The sequence below is a fragment of the Hibiscus syriacus genome, unplaced genomic scaffold (genome assembly GCF_006381635.1).
Source record: "Hibiscus syriacus cultivar Baekdansim isolate YM2019G1 unplaced genomic scaffold, ASM638163v2 tig00111769_pilon, whole genome shotgun sequence".
Classification (NCBI taxonomy): Eukaryota; Viridiplantae; Streptophyta; class Magnoliopsida; order Malvales; family Malvaceae; genus Hibiscus; species Hibiscus syriacus.
In genome coordinates, this window is record NW_024063172.1 from 3,120,978 (window position 1) to 3,138,230 (window position 17,253).

A 17,253-nucleotide genomic window follows, 5' to 3' on the forward strand; every position below is an offset into this window, starting at 1 on the left:
ACTTCATGCTATTACTCTAGGAAATGACTCATCGCAAGTCTTATTTCCATTAAACACTACATGTTACTAGTATGCACTCACCTGGCCTCATAGTCAATACAATCTCTATCTTTCCCTTTTATCGATCTTACTTGATAATGATTTCGGAACTCGTTCAGGCTCTGAATCTAATAATTATATTTCCAAGACATTATTAGATACATCTTGTAATTCGATACTAACAACTTAAACGAACTTAATAACAATATTCTTTTCTTCCTTTAGGGTGGAATCGGTTCCCTCCTGTGGGGGTATCGGTTCCCCATGACATTCTGTAAATTCTGGTTTTGAGGGGTATCGATTCCCTTGAATGGGTACCGATTCCCCTAGCCCAGAAATCACTGTTGAGCTTGAAATCACTTCATTTTCAGCTCAACACTTCATATTTCACTACCTTAATATTCCTAACTTTCATATACATACTAAACTAATTAATTTCATTCAATACCTCTTAACTTAAAAATTCACTCCTCCACATAGCATTCAAGAATCACCAAATTTTCTATATGTTCTAAATCAATTCTATCACTCCAAATCTCTTAATTTAACCATTGACAAGTCAAATTCAACTTCACAAATAATAACTCCCTCTATTTCAAAAATTCACTTAAAACTCTTCACATTTAATCCTTCATAACTCATTCATTTGGAGTTTCAACTGCTTAATCTCTAAATAATCTTTCTTATCACCCCAAGAATCAAATTAAGTTTAAAACTCAAGAATTAACCAGTTGAAATTAAACTTACCTTGCCATAGAGCTTAGGAAGAGAAGAAGAAGGTTGAACCCAAGTCTCCAGACTTTTCTATTTTTCATCCCTTTCCACGTGACATCTCCTATATAAAGGAGAAATAAAAATCTTCTTATGGAATTACCATTATACCCTTCAAACTTTCCAAAATACCATTTAATCTAACACTAAAATTTTCTATTAATCCTTGAACTTTTAACTTGTTTTGAAACCGAGCATATAGTTTTCAAAATTTACAATTTAGTCACTGACCCTGATTTGGGATGTTACAAATACATGAACTATATTTTTTATAACTAGTTTTTTTAAAAAAAAGTTTTGGTTCTTATTCCCAATGAAGTTATCTAGGTGTTTTAAAGAGTTTGAAAACTCCTTACACAAAATCAATCTATGGATGAATGACTTACTCCCCATCTAGAGGTATTACTATGAAACGAGAACCTATGAAATCAACACAGCATCTTTGATAAGTTAACTTCTATCACAGGTGTCAAGTAACAAATAAGATAATTTGAAAAAATAGTCATTTTATTGAACAGCTAAATCAACATGGGATTGGCATTGGAGTTCAGCCAGTTTGTATAGTTTCTAATTCCTAACAATAATAACTTAAACAAATTATACAAGAGAAATAGATCATTTAAACCACACTCAAACCCTCTTCATATCCATATGCATGGGCTTTGTTTGACAAACATTGTCCTTCTCCACTACAAGCATTGTATTATTTTAAGTAATCTTCAATTACTTTAATGGCTTCTAGAGGTGCAACATGCATATCCCCCAACACATGATGAATAGAAGTCATACATGTACGGTTCACAACATTTTTTATTTATCATGCTAGATGTCGTCGTTTAAACCTTTTTCAGGGGGGAAATATCTTGGCAAAACCTCCGTTGTGTCACTCCCTCAACCGTTTGATTATTCATGGAGATTTGAGACATGCTTTTACTAGAAATCATTGTCTTGAAATCTGCACTTTGGGGATCTAATGGACTATTTGGGATCCATGAAACTGAATGTTCCAGAAACCATTACCATGGTACATACATACATACATGCATGCATGCGTGCATGCATACATACATAACAAGGTATATATATTAAGTGAAGAGATGGTATTTAAGTTGGGGGGGAATGTGATAGCACCAGGCCGCTGTACTAGGAACTTGAACCAATGAAAATGATCATGAAATTCATCAAAGTTTAATCCCTTTTTGATACTACAAGCTCGTTTCTTATTGGCTTTTAGATCTGTTTCTTGTTCAAATTCATAAAAGCTCCCTATAAGCTGTTTTGCTTATCTTGATCTGCATCTCTAACAATGAAGGTAAGTCCTTTACTCTTTTCTTTTTGCTGTTAATGGAGATTTTTCAATTTGGATATGAAGTATATGTGGTGATGAGATCAAATTTGCATAATGATGACATTGTTGATTGCAGTTCTTTGGTTGGATGCAAATTAAGCTCAATGGGAAACCTGGGAGCTCTAAATCAAATGCAGTTTCTTCAACTTGTAAGCATTTCTGTCTTTTCTTTATCTGGTTTTAAGAGTGTTGATGAGCCTCGAGTCCGCCGAGAGCCCTACGGGTTTATGTATCAAGGGGCACATTACAAAAGTTCGGTAATGTGTTCTGTTTTTGTGTTTCCCTTGTAGATCATATGAAGCAAGAGCCTAGAGAGGAGTTCAGTGATTGGCCTAACGGATTGTTAGCAATAGGAACATTTGGTAACAATGACTTTAAAGAAAATCATCAATCCCAAACAATCATTCAACAAGAACCTTCCGATATTCGAGATCAGGAACCGTCTTCGTCCGATGATTTACAAGAGTTTAAGATCGAGGAAGTCAGGCAATTACAAAAGGAACTAACCAAACTCTTGTCCCGAAAACCAAACTTCGATTCGAAAAAGGAAGTGGCGAGTTTACCTTTGGATAGGTTCCTTAATTGTCCATCAAGCTTGGAAGTTGACAGAGGTTTAGTAATGCGGTTTGCAGCGATTCGGGGATCGATTTGAGGAAGACATCAATCAACCATCATGTTATCCTCGGCAGATGCAAAGACATATGCGGTGAAGATAACAAGAAAAGCCATTGGTAAGAAACGATTTCTTACTTCTGAAGAAGATGTTTGTTTGTTCAAGTGGATTTTCACCTGCACCTAGCTTGAGAGATACACTGCAAGAATCAAGAATGGAGAAGGTACAAATAATTAGGATCAAACATTGTTTTTGTATTTAAAACTTCATTTACTTTTGAATAATGATTGAGATGATTGATTTATGATATAGCTTTTGGGGTAATGCTTCACAAGAAGATTTACAATCAAAACCAGAATCGAGCACGTCCACAAGAAATACTTGGAGGACAAGCAATCACCCAAAAAGCAAAAGAATCCAGATGATACAGGAGAGAAAGAGTAAGATGGAGGTAAATGGGTGAAGACAGATTCTGAATGTAAGTTCCTATTGGGATTTTCATGATATAGCTAATATTATCCAAAACACGCAACATACATATATTAATCACTTGGTTTTTGATATTGCAGATATGTTCTAGAGATATAAACGGACTTTTGGAGGAAGGGATAAAATCTATGTGGTGGATCAAACTTATTACAGGACAAAGAAGAAAAGGGTGTATGATTTCAGACAAGAATCTCTGTTTGCATTAGTGCTGTGCTTCACTTTTTGACATGATTTTTTGTGGAGGCAGTGCAAGCCATGTTTTCTGAGATATCTGCAATGGAGGATATCTATATTAGCACTGGCACAGCTAGAATTCAATTTTTCTTCTTTAAGTTCACCTTGTGTAAGATGAATTAAGTGAACAATTGATAAGAGATTATTGAGACTTGGTCCTGTGGATTACTTTGATTGTACAAATAATGCTGCTTTGAGTTCCAATGAATTGATCAAAAGGTTTCATGTGAAGAACTTTTCCAAGTTAATAAACCAAATTAATTCACTAATTCATAATGATTAATAAAAAATGATCTTGAATTAAATCCAGAGAGTCAAACATCTAAAGGTCAGGATTGAATCCTCTTCATCTTTGCCAGCTTCCGTTCCATCGCACCTGATAAAAAAGTATATTTTACAACAGTTTACTTGCTCCTTTAGAACAAAAAATTACCTTACCTTTGCAAATCAGCAGATCCAACCAAAGTTTCCATCTTTTCTCAATTTTTTCTTATCAAAGTTACAGGTTTTCGTTTACTGGCAATGTTGAAGCTTCTAAATTCATTTTCTTTCTACCCTTTGTGCTTCTGCTTGTTTCCATCGGTGAAGCTTTGGTCCATGAATACAATGGTGTGAAATTCGTCAGTAAAGCAATGCATTCGTCGTCCATGGCGGCAGCGAAGGCATTTACTCTTCTTTGTCTAACCCCCAAATGTAACTTCCACTATCGGTGACTCTATCGGTAAGTTCTTCATTCTCCCCCCCCCCTTTGTATGCAATTTTAGCTTTTAGATCTCTTGATTCTGTTGATAGTTTAGTGGTGCTTTGGCTGAATTGTGTGGGATTTGAGAACTTTTAGGACTAAGGATCTGAAATTAGTATTGTTGAAGTTCTGTTCTTGAATTGAAACAAAATAAAAAGATTGAATCTTTTAGTACCCAGAAACAAAAGGTCAAATTTCTTTCAAAGCTAGGATTCTGCTGAATTTGAACTTCGTTGATCTAAAAAAAGAGGGTTATGTCGTTCACTCCTAGTTTGGGCGGATGCCGCAGTCGACCTTCGAGGAAGTTATGAGGGAAGTCTTTTGTTCTCGGGAGAACCTTCCCAAATCAGAAGGGTAACCCTCTTGTTCCATCAACAAACTTGTTAAGTGTCAATTGATTGTATTTAGGTGTCTGAAGACTGTTAAACATTGAAGATGTTCCTCATTTGTTTTCTTCTTCTGAATGCCTTAAACGTGTAATATTGAACCAGTTTCGAGAAGGTACATTCTGTAGACCGAAAGAATCGGCTAACTTTAGCACGAAGCCGATACAAGCAGTTCTTTTCGAGGTGGAAGATAGGGGACGATTGGGGGTTCAGCTTATGGGGGTCAAGAGCTGTTTGTTGCACGATCTTGCGAAACTCGGTTTTTGTTTGGAAGGTGAAGTTATTTATCGCCCTTCCACCGCGACTCCGAACTGGCCCAAAGTGTTCGGTGTTGCTTTAAGGAAGATGATGAGGTTGCAAAATTGAGATATAGGTCTATAAAGGTTACTAAAACCGGGATGTATAACTTGTACTAAATTCACTGTGATGCAAACCTGAAAGTTTGACTGTGGAGGGGAAGACTGTATGGAAAAATCCTACCGGCTATCTACCCGGCCGAATGGTGCCGCGATGAACTTCTACATGTTCATGTCGCTTGCTTTCGTGATCCTTGGAATCTTTTGGTTCTCGCAATATGCAAGATTTTGGAGAGATGTACTTCCTTTGCAGAACTGTATAACATTAGTGATAACGCTGGCATGCTTGAGATGGCTTTGGTATTTCGATTATGCCGAGTTCAGTGAGAATGGTATCAGGCCTGTCGGCATCACCGTGTGGGCTGTTACCTTCGGTACTATCAAACGTACAGTTCACGGATTATTATTTTGATGGTTTCCATGGGTTACGGTGTCGTGAGGCCGACCCTCGGCGGGCTTACCTCAAAGGTAATCATGCTTGGATAACCTTCTTTCCGGCATCCGAAGTTCTTGAACTGGTGGAAAATGCCGGTGCAGTGAGTGATCTTTCGGGAAAGGAGAGACTTTTGGTTCTTCCCGTCGCAATCTTAGATGCCTTCTTCATTCTTTGAATATTTACTTCTCTCTCTGCACTTTAAATAAACTTCAGGTATTTTTTCTTCAACTTTTTCAAATAATTGCAGTATTCATACATGCATTCGATTATTGAGTTTATCTCATCTTTTGAAATTCTAGATGAAAGTTTAACAATGGTATATTGGTGCAACAGGCTAGAAGGATGATGGTAAACTGGATATATACAGGAAGTTCATGCACTGGTAGTAGCCATTATCGTATCAGTGGGTTGGACGTGTTACGAGGTAGTCGAATCCATTATTTTCGATGCTATCTTTCAGCTTTCGAATAAGCATTATGCAATCTTGCATCTTTAGAATAGGAAGTATGAGACGTGTAACATCCCCAAAGCCGGATCAGTGACTAAATGTAAATTTTGGAAACTGTGTGCTCAATTTTGAATAAGTTAAAAGTGTTGGGATTTAAGTAAAGAATTTTGATGATGGATTGAATAGCATAGATGGATAATTAAAGGGGTAATTTAGTTTTCAGATTAAAGGATATTTGTATTTCCTTTAAATACAGGTGATATACGTGGGTTTTGGGAGAGTTCTGGAAGCCTTTTCTTGCTCTTCTTCTTCTTCTCGTAGCTCCAGCTTAAGGTAAGTTTGATTTTTTTAACTGTTAATTTCTGGAATTTATAAGTTGGTTTTGAATCTTTGGGGGTTATATAAGCTTAAGGAAGCTTGTATAACTTAAAACATCAAGGGAGAATTAGAAAGGAATTTCTATTAAAAGATTAGAAATGAAGTTTTGATATAGAAAGGTTTTGAAATTCTAAGGATGATTTGAGTTCATCAATCTAATTAGAGTATAAGTGTTAGAATTGGAATAGAACACATTGAAAATTTGGTATTTTTGAATCTCGTATGGAATATAGGATTTTGAGGTTTAAGATGAAAAAATGAATATAGATTGGTTTAAGTATGTGTACTAGAGTTAAGAATGAAAAGGAGATATATGAAGTGTTTGAGAGGAATGAAGTAATTTTCGGGTTGAAAATATGATTTCTGGGCAAGGGGAATCGATACCCATTCAAGGGGAACGATACCCCTTCAAACGAACAAGAATTTCCGTATGTCATGGGGGAACCGATACCCCCATAGGGGGGAACCGATTCCCCCTAAAGGAAAATTGGGAATATGGGTTTATAAGTTCGTTTAAGTTGCTAGTATCCAATTACAAGGTGTAGGTATCTAATGATGTCTCGAAATGTACATTTATGTAGATTCTACGCATAAAGCAATTCCGGAACGTTTGGCAAGTAAGATCGATCAAGGGAAGATAAGAGATTGGAATTGACTAGTAAGATCTATTTCCAAAGTGTTACATGAATTCATGATTAAAGGCATGAGTGGAATATGCATGTATGTATGCTTGATGATATGGATGATCTGTTCTTTTATTGGATGATAAAGTATAAGTAATTCCATAAGAAAGGTTATGAATTATATGAGATATAAACTATGTGATCATAGTAAAATATTATTATTATATGATAAGTGAAATAAGCTGGGTAATTGATCTATAGGATGAAGTGAGAATAGTACACTAACTAGGAGATTTGAACATAAATGATAAGAACATAAGATAAGCTAGATGGGAAGATTATGTTTAATAAAAATATAACACATGGGTATGATAGAAAATTATGAAGTTATATGAGAAGATTATAGGAGTTATATGAAATTGAATTAAGTAAACATATTAGATTATATAGAGAAATAATAGAAGTGAGATATGTTTATAAGTCTGCCCTAGATGAATATGAATACGAAATAAGAGTGTTATATGATTTATATTAGGATAATCTTGAGGATATATATATAGATAGATATGAAATGAAATGATGAGTTATAGAATACACAATTATGTGATGAAATGGTGGATTACCTGAACATGTGAATATATATATATATATCTAAAGGCATAAGATAAGATATAGCATGTGACTATAAGTATTGTGCTCTAAGTGATATGACTTATAAGTATTATTATAATGTTACATGATATGTTATGTATGTTAAAGGAATTATGTGATGGTATAAGAATTGATATGAAATATATGTGAAAACAAGTATATGTTATGAGACAAAACCTATGATTATAAGCTACGTGAAAGTGTTCATATCTGTTATGAAGTATATGATCATATGTGAACAAGATATGATGAGTGTGTACATGAATAAAGGTGATTGGGTGAGAAATGAAATTATATGAAAACATGACATATGTGACATGTGAATTATATGGAAATGATCGTGTAAGTGACTACGTGACTATGTGATCATATGAAAGAAGCTATGTGATAAGTGATATGTGAAGTGAATTACAAGTTTATGAATATTTGAAATGAATAAATGATAACGCCCATGTTATGTGTCATGAGAGCTAGGGGTATAGTTGGCATGCCAAGAGTCGAGGGTCTACGCGTTCTCGGGACATATGTATATTCTTTGGAACATGTGTGAAGTCTGGAAAGACACATACTTGATCCCTAGCATATGTATATGATTCTTAAAGAATTCTATGTGGTCCTTATGGACATTATTATATGGCACTACGGTGCAATTCTACGCTTCTTGGGACATATGTATATTCTTTGGAACATGTGTGAAGTCTGGAAAGACACATACTTGATCCCTAGCATATGTATATGATTCTTAAAGAATTCTATGTGGTCCTTATGGACATCATTATGGCACTACGGGCAATTCTACGGGGCACTTCGGTGCATTTATATGAGCTGTGGTGACAGCATAGTGCACAACCTCTATAGACTCACATATCGATAGTTCTCACATATGTACATGGGTTAATCCAGAGATATGAACAAATATAAGTTAGTGGTATGATAAATGCTATAGAAATGATATTATGTTGTGTGTGATAGTGTTTGATTGAAAGTATGTGATTATATAAACTGTTAATGATGAATTATGGTATGTATGTATTTACTGCAATTAATCTGATATGATTTTATACGATATGAAAAATGCATGGATTGCTATAACATGATAGAACAGAACATGCATGTATCAAATATGTTTTAAAGTGCATTTAAGTTGTTATGCCTCACTAAGTCTTCGACTTAGCGTGTGATTGTTTCACACGTAGGTTTCGAGAAGTAAGGAGTGATGCGGAGCAAGACAGGTCAGTTTCCTTACCAAAGATCAGATCAGAAATATTTGACAAAGTATGTATTTGGTTATGTATAAAGTGTTGGCATGTAATAAGTCATTAAGTACGAGCACTCTGATAAAGTCTTTATTTTGATTTAAATAAGTTTTAAATTTCCCGGATTTTTCTTAAGAGTCAAGGTTTGAAAAGTCAATGTGACACTTCGGACTCGTATCCGGGTCGGATACGGGTTGGGGGTGTTACAGACAGAGTAATGTGAAATGCCATTGTTGTCAAACCACCGGTATCTTACAACTTTCGTAACTGTATTTTCAGCTTATTTCAAGTCTAACGATGTTTACAATGAGCAGTGGCAGAATGCTGGATCATCCCGGCCTTTTGGCATCTCTTATCGTTTTCTATGCTATGCATCATCTGTGATCTTTGGACGCCCTCTCGAAATTCGACTCGGTAAGATCTATATTGTCGAGGTCTAAGCCTTGGGCTGTGTTTTCAGTTCCGATTTGGAACTGGGAGAACTCTTTTTTCGTGTCCATCCAACTTACACATTGGTGGTCGGTTGTTGATCTTTAACAGGTACGCTTACTCCAATGACGGTAATGAAGATTTTGACAAAGACGAAACTAATCTGACTCATAAAACCATCGCCAACGCCTACGAAAGATTTAGAAGCACGACAGAGGCCAGACCATTGCAGGGCAGTAATGGCATCAAATGGATTTAGAAGAGAAACAGAGTGACAAGAAATTTTCTTTGAAACTACAATGGTATCAACCTGGATATGGCAAGCCAATCATTACAACAAAAGAGTCAGCTGTTCAGATTGTTTATTTGTATTTTTGTTCATCAGTTATTTAATTTAGTTGAGTTTTTTATCTGTTATAGGTGACAAATGGAAAAGACAACATATGGCATGCTTTTTATATTAATACCCATGGCCGGCTATTTTGGGATGGTTCATGTTACTCGGACTTTCATTTTTCATCAAGTACCCGTGTCTAACGAGGATATGACCTCTAAAGATCTTCCAAGAGTAACAAACCTTGCAGGTTCTAACATCACATTTCAATTTGAGGAAAATATGTTGAATTTAACTTTGGGGAACAGTCAAGGATGCCTAAAAAAATGCTTTCATATCATATTAATAATGGTAAAAGCAAACGCATACAAAATTCTAAATTACAAATACAACAATAAGCCATATGAACAAATGGAGCAAATCTAGAACGTGGTAACAAACCAACATAATGCTTACAGTGCAGAAAGCATTCAGGCACCATTTCCACAGGATGAGGAAGCAACAAGATCAGTGTCGTTTAATCGAATTGGAGAGCTCGGGGCAGCCCAGGTCCAGCATGCACCATTTTTTGCCCAAATACCCTGCAAAAATTGAAAGAATGTTCTCCTAGTTTCTACCATGGCAAAACTCGTCTCATCTTACCTCAGATCCCAACTTCACTGAGATCTCCTCCTCAAGTGCTGGTGAGATGGTGGGTATCCCTCGAAGAAATCCAACACAGCAGTTTCCAAGTCTTCGACTGAATACTGATGTAATTCTCCGGGTGCTTTCCACTCTCTATATGGCTCCTGAAACGCCCGAGAAATGACCTATAAGCCGGGATCAACTTCTCGGATATAGAAATCCTTAGTTCCTCCTCAGTGAGTATCGGGTATCAACCATGTCGCTTGAGTCCTATGAACCTCCTCAAGCATGGCATTGAAAGTCTTAAACCTTTCTCTCAATGCACTCTTCGACACACCAGAAGAGAAACTCCCCTTCACATGCAACCCTTCATCTCTCAAACAATATAAAACACTCACCCAAGTAGCTCTCTGATAACTCGTTGCCGCCTGCCTAAACTTCCCGGTCAACTTCCTCAAATATCATCCCCGATCATTTCCCGCAACTCAGGTGACCCTTTAACCTTTTGAACAATATAATGACATTATTCATGATAACAAATGTGCCAAAGAAGCATCTCTATAATGCTTGGACTTCCCCTCTAAATTGAATTGCAGAACGACTATAATCCAAATCAAATGCAAAGCTAAAGGAGTTTTCCCTTCCAACTCAGCAAACTCCATATCCGGGGGGCGATTGATCACCGGAATACCTCGAACCCGTTGATGGTTTCGACATTATGAGCTCAATTAAAGTCTGTTTATAATCAGATATCAAACTGATATAATTCATCACATACCTAGTCAAAGGATGGATGGTTCCACCAGGGACAGGCACCCTAGAGGGCTCTCTTAAAATCGCACTTTCGAATTCGGAGAGAATCCCTCGAGCAGCCTCGGCTAACCTGGATAAAATCTCGGCAGCCTGAACTCGAATGGAATCCGATGATTTTGAATCGAAAACCGCCTCGATATCAGGCAACAAATCCATCAAAGCATCATGTAAATCGAGTATCTTGAAAAGCTTCTCAGGGGACCTCCTACTTATACTTATGGCTTCAGCGAAGTTAAACAACTGAATTGCTGGCCCTTTAACTGTTTCCATGAAACAAGCGTCATCAATATCCGTACCAACACACTCGAATATTTGCTCACAAAGTTCTTCTCACTGGCAAACAAAATCCGAACGCAAACTTTGGCAGCTCGAATCCACCGCCGGATTTTACTCTCCAAAGCTTCCCATTCAAGCCTTTGGATGTCTCCTATACTGAGTTTCGATTCCAAGTTCCGAAAACTCGAATCGATGGCCGATTTCCTGATGCTTCCGTACACTTGAATGCACTCCGTAAGTACCCAGACGAGATCATCCTCGTCGCAATCGCTTGCAAATCGCAAACCGCTTCGACCGGCATCAGATCCACTTCTCGGATACTGCTCGTAGATCGGTAAGTGGAGCTATCCGATGATTCACAGTGCTTAAGCTGAAGGAGATCGTTGTGACTGCTATCTTCGTTGCTTACGCTATCGTCTTCTTCGAGCTCGTGGTGAGAAGGCGCTGAAAATGAAGACGAAGAGGGATCGAAAAGGGAATCAGTTTCCAAAGCGGCGGAGTGAGTCATGAGGATGTTGCGGAACTCGTCCTCAAGACGAGCCATGGCGATTTGGATCGTGGAGTTGACTTTTGACTGGTCATCGACGTCGGCGGCGTTGGTGTTGTTCGAGATTGAGGCGTTGGATAGAACCGTTGGATTTCATCGACAGCTTGTAGGTAAGATCGGCTTCGTAACGATCCGTTTCGAATATCATTTTCTCTCTTGCTTCCTCCGATACAGTCGAATCCAACGTATGATTATTTTCTCCGCCGATTCGTAGCCGTTAATATCCTTATTAGGATTCTCCGGCAACTCCATTATCAACTTCCACTAATTAAAACCCCAACAAAAACAGCAGAATTCACACACAAAATATGAAGGGAAAAAAATCCTTTTTTGAAATCCGGGAAAAGTTTAGCTAAAGCAATAACAAAACTTGGTACTTTTTTTTTGTTCAGTAAAAATAAAGAAAGGTTAGTGTTTGGCGTTGGCGGTGGCGTAGACGGCGGATATGGGGAGGAGGGTTTCTATTATTGGCGGATAGAAAGGGAAAGGGGGAGGTTCAATAATTAGATGCAAAGTGGGGTGGTGGTCTTGTAAGGCAGCTGATGAGAATTTTGTCTGAACCTGGAATTTTGAAAGAGAGAAGGTGTGGGTCTATTTTGTGGAATTTACTTTTTCATGGATTTATTATCTTATTGGACTCTCAATTTTGATTATTTTCTTTTTGGGTAAAATTATGGTTTTGGTATTTTAAATTCTATCTTGATAATTTTATTATTTAGTTTAATTAATTAACTAACTGTTTTTATTAAAATATTAATTTTATCAATTTAATTTTAGTTTTGTTATAGTGTTATTCTTTAGTAACATAAAAACTATAACTTTTTATTAATATGTGGTAAGTATATGATAGTATTTGTTTAAAATAATTCTCAATCATTTAACATAGAACGTTCATACCCTTGACATTTATGAATCATGATGCTTGAACCTGAGACCTCAAATAATACCAACAATTCTTTTAAATTGAAATCGTTTGGTTTGCGTAAAAAATTAATAATTAACTAATGAATGTTTGGGTATATGCATCAATATCTTTTAATTTAATTAATTAATAATTACACAAACTAAGCAACATCGATGGTAAATGAATTGTTATTATTCTTTAATGTTCCAGGTTCGAGCACAAAAAATTTCAGAGATATGAGCATTCAATCAAGTGGTTGATAATTATTTGATATATATTACATTGTACCATATTAATAAAAAATAACTAATAATTTAAGTGTGATTATATAATTTAAAATAATTTATTTGTGTTTTTTCTTAAAAATACTTTAAAATGTAATTTTTTTCTTAAACTACCCATCTGAACTTGTCATATTAATTAAAATGTTTAACATACAAAAATAAATATTTAAACTATATCTAAATTTAACTTTAAGTTTTTAAAGAATTTTTTATTGAAATTAAATGTCTAATATTTTTTCTATTAAATAAATTTTTAAAAAAAATCCATGTTATTCTTAAATTCAAGTCATCCAACTCTTTTGTCAATCGTTGTCATTGTCCCTAATCATATACCTATCGGTTGTCGAACTCCACTGCTGGTCAATCCCCTGTTGTCACTCAAAATTAGTTGTCGGTCGAAAATCACCATAAATTATCGTAAATCGATCACGAAATTTGGGTTAAGAATGGTTGGTAGTGGGTTTCATCGTTGGTGGGATGGGTTTATTGGACTTCAGTAGGGAGGGATTTGAGGTATTTGGAGTTTTATGATTTTAGGGTGTTTTGTGAAAGATAGAAAAAGATAGATATTTATTCAGAATAATAATTTTTTTAAAATAATGAATTTTTTTAAAAAATATAAGGATGACACATGTCAGTTGACAATAGAATTTAATAACCATTACGACATAGATATCTAAAAGTGTAACGGAAAAACGATAGACACCTATTTTGAGCAAAAATTTATTTAGACACCTATTGTTAACAAAGGGTATACTTCAAGCACTTATTTATTCATTAATCCTAATTAAAATAGTTAATTAGTCACCAACAATCAGTTGGTCTAGTGGGATGAGTTATTAGATTCTTTAAGCAACGTTAAGGGTTCAAATTATGGTGTTTGCGAATGCAGCAAACTGGGTTGGGAATGTCCTCTTGCCTCTGTAATACCTGATATAAATTAGTCGGTCTATAGATCGGATATCAATGATTAATTCAAAAAATATTTAATTAGTCAGACCAATCAATGACATTGAATAAATAAATTGTAGGACCTAAATCTCTAATTTGATCATAGTAAAAGGATCAAGGCTATAATTTAACCTTATTTCTCATCTATGTAAATTTTCCGTGCAATTTTGGTCGCCTGTTGGATTATTCCCAGCCAATACCGGTGAACTTCCCACATTTGTTTGGTATAAAAATTAAGGATGTATTTTAAATCTTAATTTAGAAAAAAAAAACTGAAAATATATTTAAAGAGAACGAACCAAAAGAAAATAAATGTTGTAATTTTATGGGACAAATAATTGGAAAAAAAAGGCATTTTTAAATTTTGGGTGGGTCGCTTTCCCATTTTAATGAACCCAATAAATACGGCTTTACGGAGCCTTCTTTGTAAGATTTTAAGGGCCAAGGCCCATCTAAGAATCCCTAGACTAGGTTTCCCTAAACTAAATCGATTTCTAAACTCTAAAATATTTAATGATTATCAAATTTTAAAAATCGTCTGAAAAATGGCATTGATCATTTATATTTAATACTTAAATAAATAAAATTTTATTAAAATTTAAAAAAAAAACGTCATATTCAAGTTATCCGTACAATAGGTGTACAAAGTTTAGAATATCAACGTGTTTCAAAATATGATAGCATCATATCTAAGTTGAAATTTAATGCTCAAGATTCTGACTAAATCGACGGTAGGACCTGATTAAAATCGTATTGGTAGAATGAGGACTCAATTAGAATGTTTTGAAGCTGATGGACTAATTTAAAATCCGAACCATGGTTTGGGGACATTTGGTAGAGTTAATTCATTTTAAAAAATTGCTTGAAAAAATACATATTTCACAAATATTATTAGATTGCTTGAATTTGGCAGATGCAGGCTTAGTGCTTCAAATAGAATAACTATGACATCTGTAAATTTTTTTCCTGGTTTTAACTGATAATAATTAACATGCATTGGAACATAAATTAATCCATGAAGTCAACTAACGGAGTGCCAAAATGAGGCCGACATCCACGTGCAAAACGTACAATCTTCGATTTATGAATCTCTGATCAGATATAATTAATTACTACGGAAACAGACGAATGGGTTTTTTTTATCTCTTTAAATTATGGGTTGCACGAGTGGCTAACCCTAATGGTAATGATCTTCTGCTGCTTCAAAAACATTAAACAAAACTTAGGGTTGCATTATTAGGGTGAGATTTTCGATGTTCGATAATTATATAGATATTTTATGTTTGAAAATGAACTCTTTCGTAATTATCATTATTTGTTTGTTTATAAAATTGAACGTATCGAATTCGTTATCGTTCGATCGATTATGGTGATACTATTTCACGGGGTTGTACTATCTGCAACATGTTGGAATATTAAACGTGGATTGTAATGCAGAGTTTAGGGTTTATTGTTGTATGCCAGATAGGGTGAGTTTAAATTATTAAAATCTTGTAATGAAAATGTACAGCTGTATTGAGGTATACTCGAGGTAGAATAGAGAGATGAGTTTTGAATAATATAATGTCTTCTAATCTGTCAATGAGTTGGAAATCTTCACAAGGGTGTTCTAAAATTTTCTGTCGCAAGATTGAGTGTGTTTTTAGGGCAAAACAGTTAGGGTTTGCTTTTGATAATATACAGTGTAGAAGGTAAAACTGTCCAAATGGTGTTTGCAAAAAATATTTTCTGTTAAAAAAATTATCTTTTTATTCGTTATAGTCTAATGGAAATGCCTGAATTGTTGGGCGACTTTTAAAAACGTCTAGACTATTTAACAACTTTTGAAAGACGTCTAGATTATCTAACGACTTCTCTAAACACCACACATACACATCTTCTCAAAGGATATCTTTTATGAATTTCTTAAAAGTATTCAAGTGATTTGAATGTCTTCCGGAATCATCAGATAGTTTAGACATGTTTTCTCGAATACCATAACATTTACGCTATACAAAAGAAACAATGTTTACACCGCTTTAGATAAGAAACCCCCCCCCAAAAAAAAAAAGTTATCTCAACAATTTTGGTCGGTGCAAAAATTCTCAGAAAAGAATTATGTGGTTTGAGGATTAGAGGAGAGATATTCTAACACTAAAAGACAGGGTTTAGTGACGCAAAGCCGTTTTTGGACCCCCAAATTGTCCTAAATGAAAATAAAGATTCGTGGACAAAATTAGTGACACGTTGGAGAGAAAAAAAGAAAATCTATGTATTAAATTAAATGAATCGGGTCCATGGAAGAACACAATGATGTGGAATTTGTTATGTAATGTCCATGCCAAAAGGAAAAGGCCAAGGCCCATTATCAAATGCCTCACTATCCTAGAGTGGGCTTAGCTTTAACAACTTAAACGACTTTATATACAATCACATATTCATGTTTGCCAATTGCCCAGGACTCAAAAGGCACTAAAATTCCGTACAAACAAGCCGAGCATCAAACGAAAACACCGCAAATATGAGATTGTTAACTCGCAACATGTTATCATCCAACATCAAAGGTGTAGCCAACGGTTTCCCCCTGAAGATCCAAGTGGAGAAAGTGGTGGAGAATCACGTCGAAATCAATCACGATTTACTCAGGAACATTTTCCCCTAGATCGACTGGAAAGCCTTCTCCGATGCTTCCAGAATCTTGGGCTACCACGACCTCCCGGAGCCTTCGTTTTTGGAGACGGACGTTGAGTTTTTGAGGAGGCTTCATCATGCCCTCTTGGAGCTTCATCTCGAGGAAGGAGCGCTTCTTTGCCCCGAGACCGGCCGGCAGTTTCCCGTTAATAAGGGCATTCCGAATATGCTTTTACTTGAGGATGAGGTTTGAGATACTGCTGTGATTTGGGCATTGTGGGTTTTGGTTAGGGTTTTAATTCGCTCTTTTTGATTCGACTTTTGAGATTAAATTCACATATGAGTTGACATAAATATATATAACATCTTTAAAATTTGATTCAATGGGGGATGTCTCAGGAAAGGCGGGTTAATATACGGTTAATATACAGCATTATCGGATACATTAAAATGTATTTAATAAATTCGGTTTAGCGGTACCTATTATGTGGACAACTAATAATGTTTTAGGTAGAAAATATGAAAAACTATTAAAAAATTTGGTAACCGGTAAACTTTAGTTATCGGTAAGTATCTATCCTTTTTATAAAAGTGTCCATACGTTTAACATATCAAGTAAATTTTACCGGTTTTGTCATAATGAATCTGGTTTTGTCATATTTTTACCTGTTATATTGTAAATTATCTATCCTTTTTATAAAAGTGTTCATA

General features: G+C 35.4%; 4 pseudogenes; 3 read left to right on the top strand and 1 right to left on the bottom strand.

Moving 5' to 3' along the window:
- Nucleotides 1-2,116: 2,116 nt before the first annotated feature.
- On the top strand, nucleotides 2,117-3,617 carry LOC120169894 (annotated as a pseudogene).
- Nucleotides 3,618-4,516: 899 nt separating this feature from the next.
- Nucleotides 4,517-5,589, top strand: LOC120169895 (annotated as a pseudogene).
- A 4,291-nt stretch (nucleotides 5,590-9,880) lies between these two features.
- On the bottom strand, nucleotides 9,881-12,380 carry LOC120169437 (annotated as a pseudogene).
- A 3,998-nt stretch (nucleotides 12,381-16,378) lies between these two features.
- Nucleotides 16,379-16,872, top strand: LOC120169493 (annotated as a pseudogene).
- The last annotated feature ends 381 nt before the right edge of the window (nucleotides 16,873-17,253 follow it).